The following is a 16,439-nucleotide window of genomic DNA, read 5'->3' as shown; positions in this document are numbered from 1 at the left end:
AGAACGAAGGAGAACAGTGAGACAATGGGTTCTCCTGGGGAGAAATAAGGAAAAGGGACATGTCAGTAGATTGGAAGTTGGTGTTGTGTTGATGTTGACTTTCAGACTGTGGAGATGGGGTCATGGTGCCACAGAAAAGCATTCTTGTTCTGTGGAATTAGACGCGAAGTATTTAGGTGTCATGGTTCAGGATGTCGGAAAAACAACTCTTCTCTCAATAACATTATATATATAATATTTTTTATACTTCTCTATATAATTTATAAGTATACACAAATGTGCATGTATGTGTATGCATGTATACAGAGTTACTATAATCAGCCTAAATACACAGAGCATTAGGGGACTAATACAAGAAACAACCTACTATGTGCCGGGCCCTTTTCATGTTCTTGGGACACATCAGTGACCAAGAGGTAAGTTCCCCTGTCTTTGTGGCACTTCTGTGTTAGGTGACGATTTATGTGTATTATCTGTGACATAGAGTCATCTGGATGGTGCCCACCTCACTAAGTTGTGACCACACCACAGCAGAATTGAGACACACTATGTTTGTTTTGATTGAAAATGAAAACTGTTCCCATTGTGCCTACAGACAAAACTTTCCCACAACACCAGGAAACCTGGAAATTCTCTTCAATGACATAACCGAGTTTCTTCCATGATCTGCACAAGCCATCCCTCTTCTCCTTTGGGCTCTGGGGGACCCAGGTGGCTTTAAAAACAGTCAGACTGTTCTCAGCACTGGTTTTCCATTGAACAGAGCCATGTACTCTAGTGTGTCAGAGAAAACTACATGTTTTTGGGGCTGGAAGTTAGCATACTACGTCCTCATTCTTGTAGCTTCCACATGTGAGGGCACCAAGGACGTGCACATGAACCCTTACAGTGCTTGGTTACTTCTGTCCTTACCTGAGTGTAACTCTGACAGGCCTGCTGATGGGGCTTACTATGCTACCAATGTAGGAGAAGAGGAACATCTCTGCCTTGGTCCCTGGAGGGGGAATGGAAATGCTGGAACGGGTTTGTTTTGATAGGAACCCCTGCCTTGGCCTTGAGCCTGACCTACCCCGGATGCCCTGACAATGACCCCTGCCTGACCCTGGCCGAGCCAGCCTCTCCCTTTATAAGAAATGCACGCTAGGGAGGTTGGGGTAGGGGGAAGGGGTGTTAGGTGAGAGGCTTTTACCACAGTGTAGACATTGTGGTTTTGTTGGAATCACATTCGGGTTTATGTGAATTTGGGTTTTGTGAAAAATCCAGGGCCATTTGCCTAGGAGTGAAATGGGTTGACCCAGCGCAGCCATAAATGATGTTTTGGCTAGAGATAAGCTTCTAGAGGGGAGGGGGGACACCCCCTCCTCTAACTCTAAAGACGGTGCGGCGAGAGAGACGGACGCTTGTGTTACAAGGGCTTCGCTGCTGCTCTCTCTGTCAAGCAGTCAGCTGCGTGACCAAAGCCAGGCCTGGCTGCCTCTCTGGGTCTGTTTCTTCATTGCTAAAATGAGTGGGGGTGGAACAGATGAGCTCTCAAAGTCCACCTAACTCCGACACGCTACAATTCTATAATTCTATGTGGAAATTTGTGGGTCAAATATAAAATGAAAATGCAGGCCCTTGTTCAAAATTCTTAAGAATGTCAGGGCAGCCACAGCAGAACATATAACCAAGCATAGGGCCCTTTCCAAGCATGGGGCCCTGCACACCTGCCCAGATAGCGTGCCTGTGAAGCCACGCTGGATTCTATGCAGGTCCCCCTCACCAAACCTTTACTTCCTACTTTTCATGGAGGATGTGTTGACATAAGGAGAAGAATATAAGCTTGCAGTCAGAAAGCCTTGGTCTTTAACCTTGGCCCTGGGTACTTGGATGTGGTCTTGGGTGACTCGCTGAACTGATCCCTGCCTCAGTTTCCTTGTGTGTATAAAACAGGGATGATCATACCTACCTCGCTGAGCACGTGGAGGGTTGCGGAAACAGCATCACCAGTGTCGGGAGGTACCACGGAGTCACATTAAACTGAGTTCCCTCTGAAAGCGGATTTCACGGAGCCGTTGCTTTCTAAGGCAAGGTTGTGTGCTGCTGGAGGGGTAGATTCAAAACAGACTTCCTTTTTGCCAAAGAAAAAGTCACGGGTGGTTTTCTACAGTACCAGCCTCTGCGGCGCTCTGCTTTCTGGACCACACACTCTACGATTTAGGAAGTCATTCCGTTCCCAACTGTAAATGATCTTGTGGGCCTGTTACGTTTTTCACTCAGTTCCCTATCCTCCCACTCTTTTTTCCTGCTCTTCGGGATGGCCTATTGGTTTTGAGAAAAACCATTTGAGTTTCACATTTGTTTCATGGATATTATTGGTTCTTGTTTGCTTTTAGTTCACATGTATCACAGGTTTTTCCCTGCTCTTGTGTAACCGGTGATGACCTGCCTCTCCTCGGGTCTCTCTCGGCTCTAGTAAACACACTGAGTGGAAGTCAGCTTCCTGCAGGGCAGGGATGATCACTCATTCATTTACGTATTCTTTCCTTCCTTCCTTCACTCATCATTTTTTGGGGCACTTACTATGTGCCGGCCGTGTTGCGGTGCCCTGGGAATACAGAGATGAATTATGAGCTTTGAGAAGCTCAAGAACAAGTGGGAGAGACAAATAAGTGAATGTAAAACTTGAAATACAGCAAGGTAAATACTTCTACAAGGACTGTGGGTGTGGGGTGCGGGGAGAATGACTCCTGTGAGTTCAGCTTCTACCTGGGTGAGCCTGAGAAGGGAACATTTGAGCTGGGTCTTAAAAGGTGAGGAGTTTTCCCCTGGCTGGTTGGCTCAGTGGTAGAGCGTCGGCCTGCCGTGCAGAAGTCCAGGGTTCGATTCCCGGCCAGGGCACACAGGAGAAGCGCCCATCTGCTTCTCCACCCCTCCCCCTCTCCTTCCTCTCTTCCCCTCCACCAGCCAAGGCTCCATTGGAGCAAAGATGGCCCGGGCGCTGGGGATGGCTCCTTGGCCTCTGCCCCAGGCGCTAGAGTGGCTCTGGTCACAACAGAGCCACGCCCCGGAGGGGCAGAGCATCGCCCCCTGGTGTGCATGCCGGGTGGATCCCGGTCAGGCGCATGCGGGAGTCTGTCTGACTGTCTCTCCCCGTTTCCAGCTTCAGAAAAATACAAAAAAAAAAAAAAAAAAAAAGTGAGGAGTTTTCAAGCTATGTCCACCTGAAAGGAGTCCTGGAGCCTCGCTGCTGCTTTGCCGTCCTTTAAATGGTCTCTTGTCACTTCCCTGAAACATCTGTCTTAGGACCACGCCCCTGTGTCTCCAGCTTCAGTAACTGGGCAGGCCTATCTCCTCTCTTGTTCTAGCAAATGAGAAAACCTCCTCTTACCTGAGTTATGTCGTTCTTCATTCCTCCCCTCCTTTTTCCTCTCCCCCAGAGGAACTGGTCCTTCCACCTTCCAAAGCCATCCCGCCTCCTCTAAGACCTGCTTATGGAGCTTTTTCTCCCAGAGCTTCGAAATCCCCTGCTTTCCAGTTCCTTTCCCTCTGTCCACAAACACGTCAGTCTCAGTTGGCCTAAAAACAAGCAAAACCTTTTTGAACCCTGCTATCCCCCCAAGTGATGGTGCTGCTGCTCGGCTTCCAGGTTTCTAACGTACTTGTTGAGGAAACTGGCTTTCAGGCAAGACATTCTCACTGGTCCTTCAAGCCTTACCTTCTTCTTCCTTTTTTTTTTTTTTTTTTTTTTACAGAGACAGAGTCAGAGAGAGGGACAAATAGGGACAGACAGACAGACAGGAAGGGAGAAAGATGAGAAGCATCAATTCTTCATTGCGACACCTTAGTTGTTCGTTGATTGCTTTCTCATATATGCCTTGACAGTGGGGGAGGGGAGCTACTGCAGACCAAGTGACCCTTTGCTCAAGCCAGCGACCTTGGGCTCAAGCCAGCGACCTTGGGCTCAAGCCAGCGACCATGGGATCATGTCTATGATCCCTCACACAGACCCCACGCTTAAGCTGGATGAGCCTACCCTCAAGCCAGTGACCTCAGGGTTTGGAACCTGGGTCCTCCGTGTCCCAGTCTGACACTCTATCTACTGCACCACCGCCTAGTCAGGCCATGCCTTACCTTCTAACACTCTGGTTTTCAGCCTTCTTCACCTGAACTCACTACATTTTATCTTTCAAAAGTCAAAAGGCCTCCAAATCTAGGAAGCCACAGGCCCACCTCCAGCCCTCATTCTCACCCACTTCGGCATCTTTAAATCCTTGGAGTGTTATTGTCTCTTGGCATTGTGCTTCCTAGCCCCGTCCTGTTCCCCTGCTTGCCTCCTTGCCTCCCTACCAGCCCCTTCTCTTCCTTTATCCCAGACCCCACTCCCCAGTCATCCCATATTGCTCCTTGGCCTCAGCCATGTATCTGACTCCAAAACCCTGTCTTTGGGTTCTTTCATTTCCCTAAGCCTCATTCACGTCTTTCCAACACTCTCTTTGATTTTATTGGTGTGGTTCACAGACACTTCAACTGCTGAGTTCATTACCTTCTCCCCCAAATCTTGATAGTTTGGTGAGTAATACTGCCATCATCCCTGTACCCATAATCAGGATCTAAATGATATTATTTATTTCTACTCCTCTCTCCCTTTTGTCCATTTTCAGTTAAGTACCAAATCTGGTGTGGTGTCATTTTAAAATGATTCCTGCCATCTTTGCTGTTTTCAAAGCAATGGTTTTACCTTGCCCTTGAACGAGAGTGGTTGCCTGATAGCGTACCTCCATTCTCTTCCCACCTAGATAAATTAATCTTTCTTTGATGGTGTCATAATCCTCTTCTTTCTTGAATTTACTCACATATGTCTCTGGATATTAACTGAATGTTTTAAAAACAACCTTTGATTTTTCTATTTAATTCAACAAATTTTTGTTTGATGTCTAGTATGCTCAAGTCAGTTGATGAGGAGCTGCTTAGCTAAAAAGAAGATAGAGGCCTGACCTGTGGTGGCGCAGTGGATAAAGCATCGACCTGGAAATGCTGAGGTCGCCGGTTCGAAACCCTGGGCTTGCCTGGTCAAGGCACATATGGGAGTTGATGCTTCCAGCTCCTCCCCTTCTCACTGTCTCTCCCTCCTCTCGCTACCTCTCTGTCTCTCTCTCTCTCCCTCTGTCTCTCCTCTCTAAAAATGAATAGATAAATAAATAAATAAATAAAATTAAAAAAAGAAGATAGAGAGTATTTGCCTTTGAGGAGTGGAATCTAACTTCAAGAGAAGACCGTTGGTTTAAGACAGATAATGAGAAGAGCTAGAATGTAGAAGAAAAAAGCAGTAATGCTTACAGAAGGAAGAGATTACAGCATGTGTGTGTGCGCACGCGTGCGCGCATTTGTGTGTATATCTCTAGGGTTGTGAAAATAGAGGTGCTGTTTGCAAAGGATTTTGACAGGGAAAAATGAGAGTAGAACTTTCCAGGTAAAGACAAAAATTTCAGCAACAGTGTAAAGATGGGAAAATATTATGCACATTTAGAAAATGGTAACTAATCCAGATTTGCCGAAGCATAGAAATCTGGTGCGGTCTAGTCCAATTTAATCTACTTGATAAGTATGTAAATCTACATATTCCTCTAGGAACTACGTAGCAAGTGATATAACTTTGGACTTTGGCTTACGCTTCAATAAAAACATTTATTTGAATTGTGTATATTTGTTGGGACACACATACACACACTCGCTCATGAGATCGTGCTGGCTAAGGTAGCGTGGACACACAGACCTTGCTCTTGAGGAGCTCACAGCCTATTGGGAGTTGAGAATAAGTGCAACTTCCCATGGGAAGCATATTAGTACAAACAGAGATGTGTGCAGGGCCTACGGCAGCTTGAGGGTGAAAAGAAATTGGCATGAATTGTAAGGAAAGCTAAATAGGTAGCATTTGATTTAGGCTTCAAGAATAAGCTTGAGTTTGTCAATGCAAAGGGGGAAAGTGAGGTGTTTCAGATAAAGGTAAGAGGAAGAAAGGTATGTGTGTATGCTGGGGGGAGTGTGAGAAAATGTGTTCATAGGAAGGCAAGCTGTCTCATGGGCTAGAGAGCTGGTTCTCAGTTGGGGGTAATTTTGTCTTCCAGGGGACATTTAATAATGCCTCTGTACATATTTTGATTGGCATGGCCTTGGGGAACTGCTACTGGCATCTATATAGTAGGCAGAAGCCAGGGATGCTGCTAAATATCCTACCCAGGACAGCCCCTTATAACAAAGAACTGTCTAATTCAAAATGTCAAAGTGCTGGGGTTTAAAAACCCTGGGGTAGAGTATGGCAGTCCTAGAAAGTTGTGGCAGGAGATGAAGTTGGAAAGATTGGTGTTAATTTGTGAAAGGTCCAAAATAATATATAATGTAATGGATCTTTCTAGAAAGGTACAAGTTTTATTTTTATTCATTTAATTTACTCAATGAATGGTACTCATTTAATTTAGTCAATGGTACCCATTTAATTTACTAAATGGTACTCATTTATATTATAGTTCAATAAAAAGTGATAATGCTTACAAGTGACAAAAGAGCACTTTCTTTACAAAATTCTATAACTAAAACTTTGAGGTCATTTGAGCAAAGATTTCTTATTGAAAAGTATCCATTTGTATCCCCTCCCTGGTTACTGGCTAGATTCCTCCGCCCTCTGCCATCCTGCCCACTCCTGCCCCCACGCGACCTCCACCCAAGGCATCAAGGTCACCCACTGTGCCTTTTGGCTAAGCTGACCCAGGAAGTACAAAGTCTGACCTCTGGGTACAGGTGGACTGGCCCCTCCGGGACTGTCACCGGGAACTGATCACTTGTTCAGAATTACAGCTAGAATTACTGGGTCCCCAGGAAAGATCGGCTCTGTTCTAGGATTAAAACTGGATGTTTGTGAACAGAAGTCTGGGGATCACTTTTTCTAAGCTGTATTCACGTTGGAAAGCTGAATTCATGTTACCATCACCTAGTCCAGTACTGCCCCTCCGCCCCACACACATTTTGAATTGTTGGCCCATCCTCAGAACTAGGTGTTAGATCAGCTTGAAGATTAGAAGGTGGATAACTGGCTGGAAATTACTTAGAAACACAGGACCTTGTAAGCCTACTTTCAACCTGCTAAATAAAGGTATCTACCCAGAAACTGTTTCCCAAAATATAGGGGAAAGAAGGTTATACAGCCAGACCGTTCATTCTGACCAAAGAAGACTGATTACCAAAGACTATCTACTAGTGTTTTTCAAAACTTTGAGTGCAGGAAATACTTCCAAATATTGGAATTTTTGATAGCACATGTAAAGGGATTAAGTGGAATTCATCACCATACTCTGATGGTATTCATACATTGAAATTAAACAGATATAACCCATATGTCCAAAGAGAAATTTGACGTGGAAATCATTCAGTTTCAGTTGAATGATTCTCCCAGCCTTTTACTGAGAAAAGTACATGCTGAAGATTAGGGTTGCCAGATAAAATACAGAATGCCTGGTTAATTTTGAATTTCAGATAAGTAGTGATTCTTTTAAAGTAGAAGTATGTCCTTTGCTAAATTCATTTATTTGAAATTCAAATTCAACTGAGCACCCTGTATTTTTATTGCTAAGTCTGGAAGGCCTAGGCCAAGAGCAGGGGAGGCGGGAATCTTCTGCTTACTCGGTCAGGGCCTGTCCCTCCTGCTTCTCTGGGGCGAGCAGCTTGCCTCTCCGGGTATGACTGTTGCTAAAGATGCATTTACATGGCCCCTTGACCCAGGACAACTGCTTCAGGTAGGACTCCACTGAAGGAATCATGATCTGCTTGCTGTAGAGCTGCAGTGGGGGAAGATTGTCCGAAGAGGACCGGCTTACAGATATTGGTCTCTGGTGTGGTACATTTCCTAAGTAAGCATTGTCATATTAATTGAGAATCTGAACTATTCTAGGCACTTAGGACAGAATGAGGTACAAAATATTATAGTTTCTTGTTAGCACAAAGAACCTAAACATTCCTTTTCTCATGATGCCTAGATGCTCATGGGCTTAGATTTTCAATGCTAATTTCTTTCTTTCTTTTTCTTTTCTTTTCTTTTTTTTTTTTTTACAGAGACACAGAGAGAGAGAGAGAGTCAGAGAGAGGGATAGACAGACAGGAATGGAGAGAGATGAGAAGCATCAATCATCAGTTTTTCATTGCGACACCTTAGTTGTTCATTGATTGCTTTCTCATCTGTGCCTTGACCATGGGCCTTCAGCAGACCAAGTAACCCGTTGCTCAAGCCAGCGACCTCGGTTCCAAGCTGGTGAGCTTTGCTCAAACCAGATGAGCCCGTGCTCAAGCTGGCGACCTAGGATTCTCGAACCTAGGTCCTCCGCATCCCAGTCCGACGCTCTATCCACTGCGTCACTGCTTGGTAAGACATCAATGCTAATTTCAATGTCCTTAATTTTTATCCTGGAATTGACCTGAGTTAGAGGTGACTCCATGTATTGGCTTTGGCACACTTGATTACTTAGTAACTATTTGAATACATCTGCTTACTGCCCCAATCATGTTTTCTTATACACTCCTGAGGTCAAATTCTTGCTATGCTAGCATCTCTCATAGATTTTATGAGAACAGACAGCAATAAATACTGGTGTAAAAAAGAAAGCTTTTAGGAGCCTGATTCTCAGGAGAACTTTCTGTTTTTCTGGTGTGTGGGCATTTGTGCGTGTATGTTTTCGTGAGTGGATCTGGGGCTACAGATGACGGGTCTCTTGGAAATGCTGGGTGTACAGAGATCATCTCCTTTCTGAGTGAACCCTAATTAAAAGAACAAAAAAACCAAACAATTTTCTTGAGCTGTAGAGTTGCAAAAGCAAACACTTGAAAGATTCCAGTAACAACTTTTGGGGCAGAAAAGGTGGCTGCTGCTCAGAGCTTGGTTCTGCAGCAGACACTGAAATGTGGCTTGGCTTGGTCCCTTGGCATGGTACTAGGGTGTTATGTTCCACTAGAGGCCCTGGTACCTTCTCAGAAACTCGCCAAATCAGGCACAGACTTGCTGGCAGCCACAGTAGAGGGATCTTACTGATCCATGCCCAGCTCTCAGGAGGTAACTGGCAAGAGAAAAGAAAGCAAAACAAGCAACCAAATCCTTATACACCTTATAAATTGACTTGGAAATTTGGCCTTAAGGCTGTCAAAGACTAGAAATAATGATTCCATTTTCTCCAAGGCCAGTTCTCAACATTTTGTCTTTAATGTAGAAAAAAGTAAATCCATGATCTGATGATCAACCTGGTTTTTTTTTCCCTAAGCCTAGCTCTTCTGAGGATCAGGTGCTTCTGCTCCTTACAGATAAACTTGGGTATGCCACTCCTGGCCAAAGCCAGGCCTTTAGGTCCTGTGCCTGCTTTCCCGTCAGGGGCCACGCCTTGACGTCATGTGCATCCACTTGCCTGTGAGACACTTGTTTACCTGGATCCCTCTGCCTGGGAGAGTAGATTGTCTCCATTCTGTCTGAGTTTGTGGGGCTGGGACTCCACAGGGGAGTTGGAATGTAGATTAGGTTCCTCTGCTTTGTTGTAACTGAAGCCAGGATGAATGATTTTTTTTTTCCTTTTCATTGAATTTACTGGGGGGACACCGGTAAACAAAATTACAGGTTTCAGGTGTCCAATTCCACAGCACATCATCTGTGCACTATACTGTGTGCCCACCACCCCAAGTCGCCTCCTTCCAACACCATTTGTCCCCACTCTGCCCTCTTCTGCCTACCCCGCCCCATTTCCCTCTTGTAATCACTATACTGTTGTCCGTGTCGATGAGTTTTTCTCTTTTTTTGACTCAATCACTCCAAGCACAGCCCCCCAAACTCTCTCACCCTGACAGCTGTCAACCTGCTCTCTGTCAGCCTGTCTCTATTTTGCTTGTTAGTTCATTTTGTTCATTAGATTCCATATACAAGTGAAATCATTTGGTATTTGTTTTCTCTGACTGGCTTATTTCACTTAGCATAATCTTTTCTAGATCCATCCATGCTGTTGCAAAGGGTAGGATTCCCCTTTTCACAGCTGAGTAGTATTCCATTGTGTAAATGTACCACAGCTTTTGTATCCACTCATCAACTGATGGGTATTAGGCTGCTTTCTAATCTTGTCTATTGTAAATAACACTTCAACAAACATAGGGGTGCATATATTCTTTCTAATTAGTGTTTCTTGTTTCTTTAGAGAAATTCCCAGAAGTGAAATCTCTGGGTCATAAGGCAGTACCATTTTTTATTTTTTAAGGAATCTCCATACTGCTTTCTGCAGGGGCTGCACCAGCCTGCATTCCCACCAACAGTGCACGAAGGTTCCCTTTTCTCCACGTCCTTGCCAGCACTTATTCTGTGTTGTTTTCTTGATGATTGGTGTGACATTCTGACTGGTGTGAGGTGATATCTCATTGTGGTTTTAATTTGCCCTCCTCTAATGATTAGTGATGTTCAGCATCTTTTCATCTGTCTATTGGCCATCTGTAAGTCCTCTTTGGAGAAGTGTCTATTCAGGTCCTTTGCCTATCTTTTAAAAATTTTATTTAGGGCCCTGGCCGGTTGGCTCAGTGGTAGAGCATCAGCCTAGTGTGCGGAGGACCCGGGTTCGATTCCCGGCCAGGGCACACAGGAGAAGCGCCCATTTGCTTCTCCACCCCTCCGCCGCGCTTTCCTCTCTGTCTCTCTCTTCCCCTCCCGCAGCCAAGGCTCCATTGGAGCAAAGATGGCCCGGGCGCTGGGCATGGCTCTGTGGCCTCTGCCTCAGGCGCTAGAGTGGCTCTGGTCGCAACATGGCGATGCCCAGGATGGGCAGAGCATCGCCCCCTGGTGGGCAGAGCTTTGCCCCTGGTGGGCGTGCCGGGTGGATCCCGGTCGGGCGCATGCGGGAGTCTGTCTGACTGTCTCTCCCTGTTTCCAGCTTCAGAAAAATGAAAAAAAAAAAAATTTTATTTAGAAAATTAAATTTAATGGGGTGACACTGGTCAATAAGAGTACAAAGTTTTCAGGTAAACATTTCTATAGCGTCTGAACTGTTGATTGTGTTGAGTGCCCATTACCCAAAGTCAAATCATTTTCTGTCACCATATATTTGTTCCTCTTTACTCCCCTCTCCCCGGTAACCACTTAACTTTCATCTATGTCCACGAGTCTCAATTTTATATCCCAACTATGTGTAAAGTCATATAGTTCTTAGCTTTTTCTTTTCTTTTCTTCCTCTCTCCCTCCCTCCTTTTTCTACAGAGCCAGAGAGTCAGAGAGAGGGACAGATAGGAACAGACAGACTGAAAGGGAGAGATGAGAAGCACCAATTTTTCGTTGTGGCACCTTAGTTGTTCAATGATTACTTTCCCATATGTGCCTTGACTGGGGGGCTACAGTGGAGTGAATGACCCCTTGTTCAAGGCAGTGACCTTGGGCTCAAGCCAGCAAACTCTGGGCTCAAGCCAGTGACCATGGGGTCACGTCTATGATCCCACGCTCAAACCAGCGACCCCACATTCAAGCTGAATAAGTCTGCGCTCAAGCCGAATGAACACACGCTCAAGTCAGCAACCCTGGGGTTTTGAACCTGGGTCCTCCGCTTATCAGTCCGATACTCTATCCACTGCACCACCACCACCTGGTCAGGCATTAGCTTTTTCTGATTTACTTATTTTACTTAATATAATGTTCTCAAGGTCCATCCACGTTGTTGTAAACGGCAATATATCATAATTTCTTATGGTTGAGTAGGATTCCAGTGAATATATTAGATCCTTTGCCTATTTTTAAATTTGTTTAATTGTTTTGGTGTTGAGTTTTACGAGTTCTTTATAAATTTTGGACATTAACCCCTTACCAGATGCATTGGTGAATATGTTCTCCCATTCAGTAGATTGTCTTTTCATTTTCTTGATGGTTTCTTCTGCTGTGCAAAAACTTTATTGTTTGATGTAGTCCCAATTTGTTTACTTTATCTTTTGTTTCCCTTGCCTGAAAATATATATCAGAAAAAAATTATTGCTATGAGAAATGTCTGAGATTTTGCTACCTATGTTTTCTTCTAGGATTTTTATGGTTTCAAGTCTAAAATAGAAGTCAGGAATCCATTTTAAGTTTATTCTTGTGTATGGTGTAAGAAGGTGGTCTAATTTCATTTTTTAGCACATATCTGTCCAATTTTCCAAACACCATTTATTGAATCTTAACTCCATTATATTTCCCTCCTTAGCCCAATATTAATTAAATGTAAGGCATGGATTTATTTCTGGGTTCTCTATTTTGTTCTATCTGTATGTCTGTTTTTATGCCAGTATCATGCTGTTTTAATTTCTATGGCTTTATTTGATATCAGATAGTGTGAGTCCTCCAACTTTGGTCTTATTTCTCAAAAATTACTGTGGCAATTTGGGTCTTTTGTGGTTCTGTATACGTTTTTGGAACACTTATTCTAATTCTGGAAATACGCCATTGTTATCTTGATAGGAATTATGTCGAATCTATAGATTGCTTTGGGTAATATGGATATTTTAATGATGTTAATTCTTCTTGTACATGAAAAAGGTATATACACTTTCATTTATTTTTATCTTCTTCAATTTCTTCAGTGTCATAATTTTCTGAGTACAACAAATCTTTTACCTCATTGGTTAAATGTATTCTTATGTATTTTATTCTTTTTAAAGCAATTGTGAATGGGGTTGTTTTCTTAGTTTCCCTTTCAAGTAGTTCATTATTGATGAATAATGCTGCTTTTCTGAATTCATGTATTAGTTCTAGTAATTTCTTGGTGTAATCTTTAGGGTTATCTACATACAGTATCATGTCATCTGCAAAATATGACTTTTATTTCTTCCTTTCCAATTTGGATGCCTTTTATTTCTTCTTCTGGTCTGACTGCTGTCACTAGGACTTCCAGTACTATATTGAGTAAGAGCGGTGAAAGTGGACACTCCTGTCTTGTTCCCAGTCTTAAGGGAAATGCTTGTTAATGTCTCTATTTATACTTTATTTTTATTGTCAAATAAGTTAAGTAACTATTATTTATCTATCTTAGAAAAGTATCCATGAATATAAAATAGATATTTTAAATGGATTCTAAAGATTTTAGAATAACATTGGACTGTTATGATTATTTATCCTCAGGAACGCATATCTCTGCCTAGCTCAGCAAACTCCATATTTTACTAATAAGAGCCACTACCTCAAACAGCTGTGGTTTGTTTTGCTGGTTGAGTGGAACAATTGGTACAATAATTGCCAGGACCTGGACACATTCCAACTAGGTTTGTGACTGGGGTCCTACAGTGAGAGCACCCCATTCTTGGTGAAGACAAGAGGTCCTCTCCGAGCTACGTGGAACCTGACTTAAAGCCATTTGCAAAGACCCCATGGGACACTGGCTCTTCTTTACTACTTCATCTGTAAAGCCAAAGCTGAGCTTTTGGTGTATTTTGAGGTGACAGTTTACATCCATCATCAGTAAAGATCAAACAAGACTCATTTTTGACCACCTGACCATCTATGAAGACAGTCCAGGCGGACACGTCTGGATCTATATTGTTAGCAGATCCGCAAGGGCACGGAAGGGTCGCGTGTGGACGCCCGAGTTGCCCTGTAGGTAAGGGCGGCTCAGCGGGCTCAGGCGGATCCCAAACGCACGCGGGCCGCCGCCCGGCGCGCCAGGGCTTGCGGAGCACCTCAGTACAGGAGCATTGGCCACCACTGATAACTGGCACCGCACTCCTCTCCTGGCCCGCCCTCCGGGGCAGCTCACTCACTCCCACTCGCAACTGACCACCCCTGTCCAAAAACGAGCGATTTTAGCCAGTAATCTGGGTACGGCCTCTTGCCGCCCTCTGGTGGTAAGGTGGGTGTTGAACAAGCCATAATAGGACTTCCTCATTTTCTTAAGTGCTGCTATTCAAGTGTAGGTGAAAAGGTCCGCGGGGAATAATTACACTTTGAGCTTTTAAGTTACACTAAAATGGGAAACTCAGTGTTATAATAGAGATATATATTAAATGAATAAAGTTTGAAAGACTGCTGTACGAGAATCTGATTTCTCAGTAATGAGGAGCTTTTAATTCTACCCCCTTGTTATTTGTTTGCTGGGAAATTGTTATTCATTTTTCTCTCTAAGCTTTTCATTTTCTTTAACCATAATTTCACGTATCTTGAGATAATTATAAGGTTCTTTCAAGGAGTAATCTCTAAATATTTTTAAAAAGTGAAAATCAGCATTTGACCCCAGAAAATGTTAATTTTTAGATACTCCAAATCTTAAACTGGGATTTGTACCTACATATTCAGGTCAAAATCTAAACCAAAACTTTCTACAGGGATTCAAATGATACATACTAGTTTTATCTCCTCTGAAAGACCTTCAGTGCAAAGCTGTCTTATAAGATTTTTGCCTACAAATTATATTTTTGGAAAAAAAAAATTTAAAGCCCTAAAAGTGCCATAAGTCTCAGGAAGTATTGTCATGTAGAAACACGAATTTTTATTTAAAACCTAGGACAGAAAGCCCTTTGCCGGTTAGTTCAGTAGGTTAGAGAGTCCTTCTGAAACTCCCAGGTTGTGGGTTTGATCCCCAATCGGGGCAGGTACAGGAAGCAACCGATGAATGCACAACTAAGTGGAACAACAAATGAATGCTTCTCTCTCTCTCTCCTTTCCTCTCTCTCCTTAAAATCAATCAATACATAGTAATAAAATAGAATAAAATAAAATCTAACAACATTTTTTAGAATCAAAGAGATTTTTTGGAGATTATGTATGAATAATTAACATATTAGTCATATAAGTAAGACTGCTCTCAACTGTGTTCCACTGACTTCTAGACCTATTATGTTTTTTGAATTAAGAAATCCTCTTTAAAAATTTTTCAATTTGTTAATGAGAGGGAAGAGGGAGACATCGATCTGTTGTTCCACTCAGTTGTGCATTCATTGGTTGCCTCCTGTATGTGCCCTGACTGGGAATTGAACCCACAACCTTGGCATGTCAGGCCAACACTCTTACCAACTCCGCTACCTGGCCAGGGCTATTAGGAGGCTTTTCTAATTCATAAATTAATTCATTCAGTATTTATTTGAGAAGTATTTACTGAGCATCTGTCAGCCAGCAAGAAGAAATATATACATTCCTGCAAGAAGGTGCTTACAGAGCTGAGCACAAGTATATATCAATATTTCAACAAGGCAGGCTGTGGTCATCATCACTAAAGAGATAGAGATAAAGTGAGATGGGAGGTCAGAGATGAAAGAGATATTTGAGCTTTTGGGGTAGGTGAAATGAGAAGCATGTGAAATAAGGTTGAATATGATTTGGACATAAAAATTATTCTACATGGCAGAAATTTGGAAATTTCTACTAAAGGAATATTTTTTCTTAGGGAAATAAGTTATAGACAGATAGTGTCATGGAAAAGACTTTTGTCCATTATGGTGACCTGTGAAATGTGAGAATAACAGTCCAGATATTGTCGAGTCTTGACTGATCTCTGTTTTTTATTATGGAAAGATTTCTGCTCTTTTCCTCAAAATAGTCTTCTCTTTCCTGACCCAAAGTAGTAAACAAGAGGAATAACCATTTGTTTTCTTCTCTCTGTCCCCATCTTTTTCTTCAGTCCAATGCTATTCATTTGATGAATATTTACTGTGCTCTAATTATATGCCAGATACTCTGCTAGTTATTGGAAGTCAACAATTAACAAACACACATGATCCTTTTTCTGAAAAAACTTTTACTGCATGGAGACAGCCAATTAAGAAATAGAATAAACACTCTTAATGTGTAATAAGAAAAACAACACATAGAAGTTATTGACCTCTGGTATAAGGTAGCCTGGATTCAAATCTGGGCTCCATGGAATACTTGCCACGTAACTCTTTTCACTTCAATTTTTTTTTTCTTTGTATTTTTCTGAAGCTGGAAACGGGGAGAGACAGTCAGACAGACTCCCGCATGCGCCCGACCGGGATCCACCCGGCATGCCCACCAGGGGCGTCGCTCTGCCGCGACCAGAGCCACTCTAGCGCCTGAGGCAGAGGCCAAGGAGCCATCCCCAGCACCCGGGCCATCTTTGCTCCAATGGAGCCTTGGCTGTGGGAGGGGAAGAGAGAGACAGAGAGGAAGGAGGGGGGGTGGAGAAGCAAATGGGCGCTTCTCCTATGTGCCCTGGCTGGGAATCGAACCCGGGTCCCCCGCACGCCAGGCCGACACTACCGCTGAGCCAACCGGCCAGGGCCTCACTTCAATTTTTGATAGAAATCTATTCCCAGCTCACCTAATGTCCAAGCAGGTGTTCCTGGTGGGGCACGGCTGTCCTCTAGGCAATGATTCCATCTTGTGGCTTCCTTATCCCCAAGGATTTCACCCTAGCTGCTGAAGGGGAAAGAGAGAGTGTGGAAGAGACACCACTGCTTCTTTAAAGCACTGGTCTGGGAATGGC

Source organism: Saccopteryx leptura, chromosome 8 (assembly GCF_036850995.1).
Source record: "Saccopteryx leptura isolate mSacLep1 chromosome 8, mSacLep1_pri_phased_curated, whole genome shotgun sequence".
Lineage (NCBI taxonomy): Eukaryota > Metazoa > Chordata > Mammalia > Chiroptera > Emballonuridae > Saccopteryx > Saccopteryx leptura.
Note: the sequence above shows the minus strand (reverse complement) of the source record.